We start from the raw sequence: 12,065 nt of genomic DNA on the forward strand, positions 1-12,065 counted from the left end.
AAAAAAAAAAAAATCAAGGCAGGGCTAACTGTATGATATACTAAAACATGCCCTCTACATTTAAAATATTAAAGGGCTTGGGCTAGAGGGTTGGCTCAGCAGTAGGAGCACAGGCTGTTCTTGCAGAGGACCTGATTTTGGTCCCCAGAACTCAATTGGTGGCTCACAAGTACCTCTAACTCCAGATCCAAAAGATACAGTGCTCTTCTGACTTCTAAAGGCATCAGGCACCCAGGTGGTGTCCAGACATGAAATGAAATAATTTTAAAGACATCCACACACATTAAAATGAAATACATTTTTAAGAGTGATGTCCCTGCTGGGTGGTGATGGCACACTTGGGAGGCAGAAACAGGCAGGTCTCTGTGAGTTCAAGGCCAGCCTGGTCTACAGAGCTAGTTCCAGGACAGCCAGGGCTACACAGAGAAATGCTATCTCAAAACAAAACAAAACAAAACAAAACAAAACAAAAAACAAAAAGAGTGATTCCCCTGTGCCTGGCAGAAAAGAGAGTGGTAGAGATACTCAAGAACTAAGTGGCTCAGCCCCCACTCCCTAAGCCTGGGAGAGCTGTGAGCCCAGCCCAGTGTTGGGATCCAGGAGAGGAGAACAGAACATGCCCTGGAGGAAGGAACGTCTGGATGCCTGTCCTTAGGCCTGCCACTAACCCATACTGCAGATAGACATGAATTATAATGAGGACTCTCTCTTGCATAAACCCAGACCTCTATTCAGGGATACAGCTTGGGTGAAGAACCTTCCCCGGACTTAGCCCATTTGCTCCCCTCAGCCTTTGTGCAAAGCAGAAACTATGCGGCGGTGTGCAGCTGCCCTCACGGATTCTGCATTGGCTGCCCTTTCTTCATTGGTTAAGTGAGGCCTAAAACCAGAATAAGGACTCAGAGCAGCTGTCTGTGTGCTTAGAGTCTCGAAACCCCACCATGTTCACTGTTCACAAGTCAGAGGTCTGTCCCACATCCTGGCCAACAGGCCAGGCCCAAAAAGTGGAGCCTCAACCCAGTTTCTGTATATGAGTTTAGGGCTCCATGGCCAAGCAGGGTAGAAAAGCTAAGGAGACATAGGAAGGTAAAGAAACCCCTCACCCTAGAAGCTGGCTGGGATCATAAACTTCACCAGGCTTGCGAGCTTGGACAGCCTCTAGAGCCAGCACCCCTTTTGCCAAGCCTATTTTAAGATGTTTAAAGCAACAAATGAACCACACTAGCTTAAGGCCAGGATGGCTGTGACCTTGAGCTTTACCACCTTAGCACGCCTTTCTCATCTCCAAACCCAAGTGATGCACTTCAAAGAACCACTTTCAAAGGGGAAACCCTTAAAGGAGTCAGAATGCTCCTCATATAGATCTACTTACTTTTTAAAGCTTACTTAAAATTTAAGCTTTGCTTAATCCCTCGATCATTTTACAAATTACATTCTTTGAGTAACGTGGCTTAAAAGCCACATAATTGCTTCTAAAAAGCCCACAGCCAAGCCCTGGATATATACTGTCCTTTTCTTAATTCCTTCTCTCTCTGTATTTATCTCCCCATCTCTCCCTCCCTTTCTCTTCTCTTCTCTTCTCTTCTCTTCTCTTCTCTTCTCTTCTCTATCCTGTGTATCCATCAGAAATATGTTTTTCTCTACCTAATAAACCCACTAACTTGGATCACCCTGGTTCATCCTGAAATTCATTTCTAGTGTAGTCTAGAATGCAGCTTTACCTGATGGATGCCTGTCAGTGGGATCTTGTGGCTGTGACCGCAGCAGTGCTGGGTGGGCTGTGTCTCCCTGAAGCTGATGACAAGATAATCCTCAGAGCCTAGCATCCTTTGAGGGTCATCCTTCTGTCTGAGCTGCCTCTCCAGCCCGGCCTACCCTTGCTAGCCTGTTTTTCCTCCCCAGAGCACCCCTCCACTGAGCTCATCCATCCTTACTCCCAACCCCAACCCTGGAGCACCCCTCCACTGAGCTCATCCCCCCTCACTCCCCACCCCAACCCCAGACAAATGGACCACACTCACTGATGGGCAGCAGTGTTCAATCTTGGTGGCCTCACTCACCTTGTGTTGTCACCAAAAATACCCTGGGTCCAACAAACGCAGCGGCGGCACCCACAGGAAGATGTGCTAATCAGTCAGCAGGAACTCCTGGGAAGGTGCTACCCTCCTGCTGCACCCATCACCCACCCCAGTGCCAAGACAGCCTGGGCCACCTTGGCCTGGTTTTCCTTATTAGGATAATCACCAAGCTCTCAACTCTGGGGTGTTGGAGGCATTGTGTCCTCACAGCAGCGGACAGGCTCTTGGGGTGTCCCCTCACTGGCCAGCACATCCATTCTTCTTTCCTAGACTGTTTTCTTCCTAATGCCAGGACTTGGGTATTGTCAAAGCTTCAGTCTGCAAAGGGAACCCAGAAAACATACCCCGCAGACTTCATGGTGCAAGGACAGGCCCCCTTAAAAATACTCCCCTTGTCTCCAGCAGGGACAGGATAATGGAGTGGAGTGCTCCCCTTCTCTGCAGTAGGGACAAAGTGGTGGAGTGAAGTGCTCCCCTTCTCCCAACAGGGACAGGGTGGTGGAGTGGAGTGCTCCCCTTGTCTCCAGCAGGGACAGGGTGGTAGAGTGGAGTGCTCCCCTTGTCTCCAGCAGGGACACGGTGGTGGAGTAGAGTGCTCCCCTTGTCTCCAGCAGGGACAGGGTGGTGGAGTGGAGTGCTCCCCTTGTCTCCAGCAGGGACAGGGTGGTAGAGTGGAGTGCTCCCCTTGTCTCCAGTAGAGACAGGGTAGTGGAGGTAATCAGTCCTGAGGTGTGAAGGGACATGTGTGTTGTGAAAGCAAACGGAAAAGACAATGAAAAGAAAAACCTTTTCTAAATGGGATCTGAGACCTGGGAAGCAGAACTCCGGCAGAACTCCAGCCTGAATGCAAGCTGCAGCCGCCTCCACCAGAACCACTGCAACCGCTTGGGCCACTGCAGTGTGCCCAGAGGCCCCTGACACAGACCTTCTCTTACTTCACCCTTGTCTCCATCCTGTTCCCTAAGGCACTACTGCAGGAAGGGCCTGGCCCTTCTCAACACCACAGCCCGCTCAGCTCACACTCTCCATCTGCAGAGCGCTCACACGCAGCGCTGCCTGACCGCAGGCCTTCTGCCACAGCTTCAACCCCTAAGATCCAAAAGGGGATTTTCCTGAGTTTCTGAGTCCAGGGGTGAGGTGCAGGTGTGCTGACTGTGTGTGTCAAATGTGCATTTCCAGGATTCTCTTTCCTATGAAGTCTGGTGGTTTCCGACTAGCCATTAATATTAGGTATAGACTATGAAGGGATATAAGAAAACCCTGGTGGTGATGGTGGTAAGAAAGAAAAGGGGGGTTGTTTAGTTTTGTTTCGGGGGGCTGGTTGGTTGGTTGGGTTTTGTTGTTGTTGTTTGTTTTCTGGGTTGTTTTTGTTTTGTTTTGTTTTTTTGAGACAGGATTTTTCTGTGTAGCCCTGGCTGTCCTGGAACTCACTCTGTAGACCAGGCTGGCCTTGAACTCAGATATCCACCTGCCTCTGCCTCCTGAGCACAGGGATTAAAGGCACGCGCCAACCGCTGCTCAGCTGAAAAAGGTTATTTTTTAAAACAAACTGGTATAGTCATTGGTTAATCCAGACAAAAACGTTTCCCCAGCAGCTCTTTGCAGAACTGTGTGAGGTATGAGGAGCGAGGGGAGGGACATGCTCACGTACACTTGTGGAGGTGACAGGGTATCAAACTCAAGTTCCCAGGAGTAAGCACTTCGCCCACTGAGACATCTTGCTAGCCTGAGAAAGAGCCAAGCCCCAACTGTTGTTTAGAGACAAGGTCTTCAAAGCCCGGGTGGGCTGGAAGTGAGACAGGGGTTGACCTTGAATTCCTTCTGATCCTCCTGCCTCCACCCCCACACTGACAGATTTCAGGCCTCAGTGTCACCACCTTGGTTTAGTGATGTAAGGGATTAAAGGTAGGTCTCTGGCACGATGAGCGGACACCCTACCGACTCAGCTACGCCCCAGCACCGGCTTGTTTTGCGACAGGGTTTCCTGTCATTTAGACTGAGCTAACCTTGTTCCTCCACCATATTCCAAGTGCGAGGATTCAAGGAATGCACCTCCATGCCCAGCTCACCCCCTACTTCTAAACACCCTTGAGTGCAGATCTCAAGGGAATCTGGGTGGTTGATGGGCCCATAGAACTGCAACGCTCAGGGCTGGAGAGATGGCTCAGCAGTTAAGAGCACTGACTGCTCTTCCACAGGTCCTGAGTTCAATTCCCAGCATCCACAGGATGGCTCACAACCATCTGTAATGGGATCCGATGCCGTCTTCTGGTGTGTCTAAAGACAGTTACAGTGGACTCATATAAATAAAATAAATAAATAATAATAAAAAAAAACAGATGCAGCTTAAGGGAGGGGATATTTATTTAAAAAAAAAAAGAACTGCAACGATCTAGGGTGAGAATATGTGAAGAATGCATGCTGAAAGCTTTCCATCCCCCACTCCCCATTCTGGAAGAATCATGAGGCTCGTTCTTCTTGGAGTCCTGGTAGAGTGAGAACTTTCGGATAATCGAGATGGAATCTTAGCAGACAGGTACACACAGTCTTGGAGGAGCATGCCTCTTCTCTCTTGGAAGAGGGGATAGCAGACCTGTCTTCCACCCTATTCACCCAACCGTGTAGCACTGAGCTGTGTGTGGGGTGACCATTGTGGTCCCCCAACTTCATTTGAGCCTGACCTGTCTAGTTCAAGTGAGGCATCTCCGTTCATTTTGCTGTGGTATTTGGTCCATACATCCCTGCAGAGAGAATGGCCCATGCAGAACACACAGGGTCATGATCAGAGGCAACTAACAATCCCCCTGCTTCCAGCCTGAGAGAAGGCTAGCACAGAATAGAACCAGAGAAAGAGAGAGAGAACCAAGAACCCAGAACTCCAACCCGGCATAACGAGAGCCCAAATAGATGTGCCACAAAACCTGGGCCTAAGCTCAAGGCTGCATATATGAGTGTATCTCTCATAATGGAAACCAGAAACAGCCAACTAAAATGCCACACATCCTCTCTGAATTGTTAAGCAACCATAGAACAGAGTCAGGCTAGGAAGACGGTTGTCTATGCGGTGCGTGCTATGCAAGCATGGAGACCTGCCTGAGTCTGAATGCCCAGCACCCACAGAAAACGCTGAGTGCAGTAGCACACACCTGTCATCTCAGAGACAGGAGGGAGCATGGGACCTGCTGACCAGCCAGTCTAACTGAATAAATGAGCTCCAAGTTCCCAAAAAAAACCCTAGCTCAAAAAATAAGGACAGCAATTGAGAAAGACACCTCATGTATACAAGTATGCATGCATTCACACATGTGCACGCATAAATACATGTGCACACACATGAACAGATGTACATACATGAACATGTACAAACAAATGAACACACATGAACACTTGTACATACGCATGAGCATGTACACACACACACACACACACACACACACACACACACACACACACCATCTCAGGTGATAAGCTCTAGAAATGTTGGCTTTGAGAGGGGTTATCCTTAAGATTGACCCAATAAGTTACATAGACTGCAAGTGTTGATTTGACCTGTCAGATCATTCGTGCATTGTTCTCAACTCCCACACTGCTTGCTCCTCAGAGGATTTGAGTAACTTTATAAAAGTCTTAGAATGTTAAAAGACTGGCCTATATTTGTGGGCAATTAAAATAAGAATTAATTATTGTAGTGGTTTGAATGACACTGGCCCCTATATGCTCATATGTTTGAATGCTTTGTCTCCAGGTAGTTGAACTGTTTGAGAAGGATTAGGAGGTGTGGCTTTAATGGATGAGGTGTGGCCTTGTTGAAGGAACTGTATTATTGTGGGTAGGATTTGAGATTTCAAAGCCCCTACCAGGTCCATTCCCCCCAACCCCCCATCCTTGCCTGTAGATCAGGATGTAAAGCTCTCACATCTGATTCCTGACATGATTATCATGGACTAACCCTCTGAAATTGTAAGCACCCCACTCAATGTTTGCTTGGGCTTTTGTTTTTGTTGTTGTTGTTGCTGCTGTTGTTTTAAATAAGAGTTGCCTTGGTCATGTCTCTTCACAGCAATAGATAGTAACGAAGACAATTATCCAGGAAAAAGGCCAATATATCATGAACCATCAATAAGGTTTAATTGTGATACTCACACAGTTAGCTGGGCACATCCTGCCAGCCAAGGGAAAAAAAAAAAGTGATCTTACTATCCGAAAAAAAGAAAGGATGCTTTTCCCTGGCAGCCAGTTTGTAAAGTTTAGGCTCTTAAATGCTGACATTAGCAGAACCACACTTCAGCTTATCTGTATTTCAAGCGGCACCAAAAAATGTCAACATTAATCTAAGTGCTGGCAGTGTTCGAATGTCACCGATCCTGGCAGAGAAACGTTCACATCAGCAAGCACAAGAAAGCACAGTGGGCAGCAGTGGGATTTTCAAAGCAAGCACAGTCTGCTGGCAGCGGCAGGAGGACACTGAGGTTATGGACTCTGCAGCGTCCTCTGCACACACGATGAAGAGGTGGAAAAGCAGGCGATAAGGGGAGGGGGTAGCGTGGGGTGGGATCTCGGCAGGACAGCTAAGCTCCTAACCCCTGATAATGCAGTGGGAGAGAGAAAGCAGGGTCTGTGAGTCCATGCTACCAGGGGACCCCATGGAAGGGTGGAGTAGCTGTGGCTAACTTAGAAATGCTGTAAGCTGCACATGATTGCTATAGGAACACCACAAGGTAAGTTTGATGATAACTTTACCCCCATTACATGGATGAGGAAAGTGCTGACTGGCTGTTTGCCTGAGTTCTCATAGCTAGGAGACTGGTCCAAAAGCCACGACTCAGCTATAGGGCCACAGCCACCCTTCTCTGGGGCAGTTCCTTGGGAGCTGGGCTAGCAACTCCACCCCTGGTTCACGCTGAGCCTTTTCACATCACCACATGATCCCTCTACAGCAGTCCATAAGTGCAAACTAATGAACTGCTCTAGGTAGCTACAACCAATGGGCACCATGTGCTGATGAGGAACCAGCAGAAGGTTTTGAGAGCCCTTTAGCCCTGGGTCCTACACATAGCCCAACCAGAGAACCTCACTTGCCCCATCCCACCCCTACCTCATTCTCCCTTTCCACATAAACCTCGAGCAGCAGAACCTTCGCTAGCAACTTAAACGGTGAGGCTGTGAATAAGAATAGCCCCCATAGGCTTGTATATGTGAGCGTTTGGTCATCAAGGAGTGGCACTGCTTAGGAGATTAGTGTGGCCTTGTTGGCAGAAATATGTAACTGGGGGTGGGCTTTGAGGTTTCAGAAGCCCAAGCTAGGCCTGGTGGATCTCTCTCTTCCTGCTACCTTCAGATCTGGATATATAATTCTTGGATGCTTCTCCAGCACCATGTCTGCCTTCATGCTGCCATGCTTCCCACCATGATGATAATGGACTAAACCTCGGAAACCATAAACAAGCATCAGCTGAATGCTTTCTTTTTGAAGACTTGCCGAGGTCCTGGTGTCTCTTCACAGCAATAGAACACCGACTAAGACATAAACTAAGAGAAGCCATCGTCCCTGAAGAACAAACACCACAGAGAAAAACGTGCTACCAGAGCCCCAGCAGGTTCAGACCTTCACTGAAGTCACCGACTGCTCCTTCCCAAGACCAGAGAAGCCACAGAGGAGCAGGACACAGAAGGAATGACTCCCGGCTCAGCCAAAAGCAAAGACTTCCCAGGACTATGCCTGCCAAGCTACACATTTTCTGAAGGATGACTGTGGACTTCAAAGTTAATCATGATAGGTGTCACCAGACCCCGGGGCTGCCAGAAAACTTATGGAGGTCTCAGAAAAATGTATTTCAAAGCATTCTTTTGCTCCTGGGCAGTTGTGAGAGGCCACTGAGATGGATCTGAGAAAGGTTGCTTAGTTTTCCAGTCAGTGGAGGCCAGGCCTCTCAGTTTACACAGGAAAAAAAAAATAACCCTATTGATTCCATTTTCATATTTTAATGCTTTAAGTTCCTATAGCTACTGAATAAGCAAGGTGGGGAGGGGAGGATATCTGAAGACCTGAGCTTCACCTTCAGAATCCATAAGATGGAAAGAGAGAATCAACAGCAAGTTGTCCTTCAACCTCCAACATGTGTACCATGGAATTTCACTATGTGGCACATACACACACATGGGAGGCAGGGGATTTCTTGCTCTTAAGACTAAGTCCCAGCCAGCCAGACTGGGGAGGGGGGTCTTACACATAGGACTAAGTCCCAGCCAGATGGAATTAAAAATGTGTTGTTCAGAGTTTATTTACTCTCAGGCTACTCTAGCCTCAAGGAAGCAGTCTCCAAGAGAGGCATGGAGTGGCCACATGGCCTGTTTCGGCCTCATCCCTATTTCCAACTTCCAACCCCACCTTAGAGACAGAGAAAACTAGGGACAGAGAAGAGGAGACGTGACCTGATATTTTTTTTTCTGACTTCATGATTTTTTTGTTTATTTTATTATTTTTACTTTTTTAAGACAGGATTTCTCTGTATAGCCCTGGACAGTCCTGGAAGTCACCCTGTAGACCAGGCTGGCCTAAAACTCAGAGATATACCTCTCAAACGCTGGGATTAAAGGTTTGAGCCATCATGCCCAGCTTTTTTTCTAAAGTAATTAAAAAATAATATTTACAATATTTCAACTTGTTAAGTGTAGTAACAACAGTGGTAATAACTTCAGTAGGAAAGAACTCTCAGTTTTATAATGAACATCTACAGAAAAATATCTTTGGATTGATAGCTAAAGCTCTGAGCAACATTTTTAGGAGCTGGAGAGATATCTCAGTAGTTAAGAGTACATACTGCTCTTCCATAGGACCTAAGTTCAGTTCCCAACACCCTTACTGGCACATTGAGCAGCTCATATCCACCTATAACTCCAGCTCCAGGAGATCTGATGCCCTCTTCCAGCACACAGGTATCTGTGCTCAAGGGCACATACCCACACACAGCACACACTCATACACATACTTCTTTAAAGTGTTTCAATCTATCCTTTGACAGCTTCATAAATGTATACAATGTATCTTGGTCATACTCATTCCCCACTCTCCCCTCTCACTCCTCCCTCATTCTGCCCAGTAAGTCCCTGTTTCAGCTTCTTCTCCTGCTGCTGTGATCAAACACCTCAAAAGAGGCACCGTAAGGGAGAAAGGCCCACAGTTCAAGAGTATGAAGCCGAGCTGGAGAGATGGCTCAGTGGTTAAGAGCACTGACTACTCTTCCAGAGGTCCTGAGTTCAATTCTCAGCAACCACATGGTGGTTCACAACTCTCTGTAAAGGGATCTGACGCCCTCTTCTGGTGTATCTGGAAACAGCTACAGTGTACTCAGTATGAAGCCAAAGCAGTAAACACCTGAAGCATCACTGTGGATGTGATTTGACGGGAAGCAGAGGATGATGTGTGCACGCTGCCACTCAGGTTCCTTTCTCCATTATACCATCGAGCTGGGAACCACACACAATAAAGACGGGGCTTGGGAAAGAGAGATGGCTCACGAGATGGAGGGATTTCCACCTGACAGTCTGAAGCAGACCTCTGAGTTCAACCGGGTGGAAAGAGAACAGACTCCTGAAGGCTCATCTCCCAAGTGAGTCTAGAGTGTCAGGGTGATAATTAGCACTGACCATCGCATCCTTCCCCCACCCACCCACTTACAAGTCTCTTTATTGTTGTTGATGCTGGAAGAAGAGGGGAAAGAAGTGTGTCTAATTAGGGTTGCACGAGCATGGTGGAATTATTCACAGGGACAAGGACAATTTACACCACGGATAAAAACTCCTCTCCTGCCCCAGCAGCCATTAACCTCCGATGGCCCTTAAGGAAGAGGAACAGCTAACCGTTCAAGTAACATTGATTCTACAACCAAGGACTCAGTCACTTACACAAGGTGAAACAAAAACTGTAAGGGGACGGCTACTATTGCTGAGAAAATACTATACACCTTCTCCTTCAATCTCATGGTATCCCTCTGAAATGGATACTGGAAGCCTCATTTTAAAAATGTGGAAACTGAGGCAACATGCAACAATGCACACCCAAGGTCACATGGCCAGTTCTCTTAAAGCTCACGAACATGTCTACTACACCACCGAGACATCCCTCAGGCATGCTCATAAAACCTCTGTGACTACGTTCACCATACTCCTTAAGGGAACCCATGTCTGGTCTTCCCACAGCTCCATTATCAGCAAAACTCATAGAGCTGTATCGCCTCCTGCCACACGTGGTTGCAGAAGGCTGTGTAGACAATGCAAGTGTGGTAGTAAGCAAGGCCAGGTGACACAGAGCTTGTTCTACTCATCAGCTGGGAACAGGAGCAAGGTGGCCGGGGACTGTAGCCAGAGCTGTGAGCATGCCTTATGCCAGGGCCCATCGGGCACAGAAACCAGAAGAAGAGGGAAAAAAACTAAAGATGGCAAGGAGGCCAAAGCCAGGTGAGCTGGCTCAGGGTGAGTCTTATGTCCTATGGGGGAGCAACTGGGGCTGGGGCACCAAGACTGATGCCTCGGCAAGGGTAACTGGAGGAGTTAGAGAAGGTTAGACCTCTGTCATCATGGTTTTCCGCAAAGAGGACTAGGCTAAGGTTTTACACAGCAGCTGGATCCCATGAATGAGGCACAAAAACAGCAAGATCTCGCTGGGCCTTTCAAATCATTCTATTGGCCAAAGTGGGACACAGTGGGCTACATAGTGAGTTCCAGGACAGCCAGGGCTATGTAGAGAGAGACCCTGTCTCAAAATACAAAACAAACAGCTGGGCGGTGGTGGCACACGCCTTTAATCCCAGCACTGGAGAGGCAGAGGCAGGTGGATTTCTGAGTTCGAGGCCAGCCTGGTCTACAGAGTGAGTTCCAGGACAACCAGGGCTATACAGAGAAACCCTGTCTTGAAAAAACAAAAAAAAAGGGGCTGGCAAGATGGATCAGTGGGTAAGGGCACTGACTGCTCTTCCGAAGGTCCTGAGTTCAGATCCCAGCAACCGCATGGTGGCTCACAACCACCCGTAATGAGATCTGACGCCCTCTTCTGGTGCGTCTGAAGACAGCTACAGAGGATTACCCAGGAGTGAGCAGGGCTGGAGTGAGCGGGACCAGAGTTTCTTTCTGTAGCCCCGGCTGTCCTGGTACTCACTCTAGACCAGGCTGGCCTTGAACTCGGAAATCCACCTGCCTCTGCCTCTCTGCCTCCCAAGTACTGGGATTAAAGGCGTGCGCCACCACCGCCCGGCGGGGCTCCACTTCTTGATAGGAAAAGTGACACGTGTCTACAGGGATTACTGGCAGCTGTTCTTGCAGACAATCTGCCACAAAAAAATACAAGCAGCCTCGTTGCATGAACTTTCCTGCCTTTATTTCTCCTTATCCCTGCCTGAAGTGCAGGTGTGCTGGTGGGAACGTCAGTGGCCATCTTTCATCCTTGAGGTAACCTGGGTGATGAGGGCTGCACACTGAGGAGAGGAGAGAGGGAGAGAGAAGGAGGAAGGCTCCCCCAGCAGAGGATCTGTCACACCAGGTACAACGCCTCCCAGAGTCACCTGGCTTGCACAAAGCTTACTGGATTCTCCACTGTAGGAAACACTGTGCTCAGATGCGAATGTAGACAACCAACAGAAGGAATTACACAGACAGCCTACACCTCAGTGTTTCCTAGTGTAGGAATCTGTACTAGGGGCCTGGGGGTGTTCAAGTGATAGAGTGCTTACCTAGCTTACACGAAGGCCCAGGTCTGAGAGCCCCAGCACCACATAAACCTGGCCATGGTGCTGCACAACTGTGATCTCAGCTCCCAGGAGGTGAAGGCAGGAAGGTCAGGATCCTCAAGCCATGTACAGAATATGAGGTCTAACCTGAGCTACAAGAGACCCGGCCTTCAAAACAAGATGAGCTGGAGAGATGGCTTAGTGGTTAAGAGTGACGGCTGTGCAAACATGAGGATCTGAGTTTGGATTCCCACCACTCACAAAA

Source organism: Mastomys coucha, unplaced genomic scaffold (assembly GCF_008632895.1).
Source record: "Mastomys coucha isolate ucsf_1 unplaced genomic scaffold, UCSF_Mcou_1 pScaffold13, whole genome shotgun sequence".
NCBI lineage: Eukaryota > Metazoa > Chordata > Mammalia > Rodentia > Muridae > Mastomys > Mastomys coucha.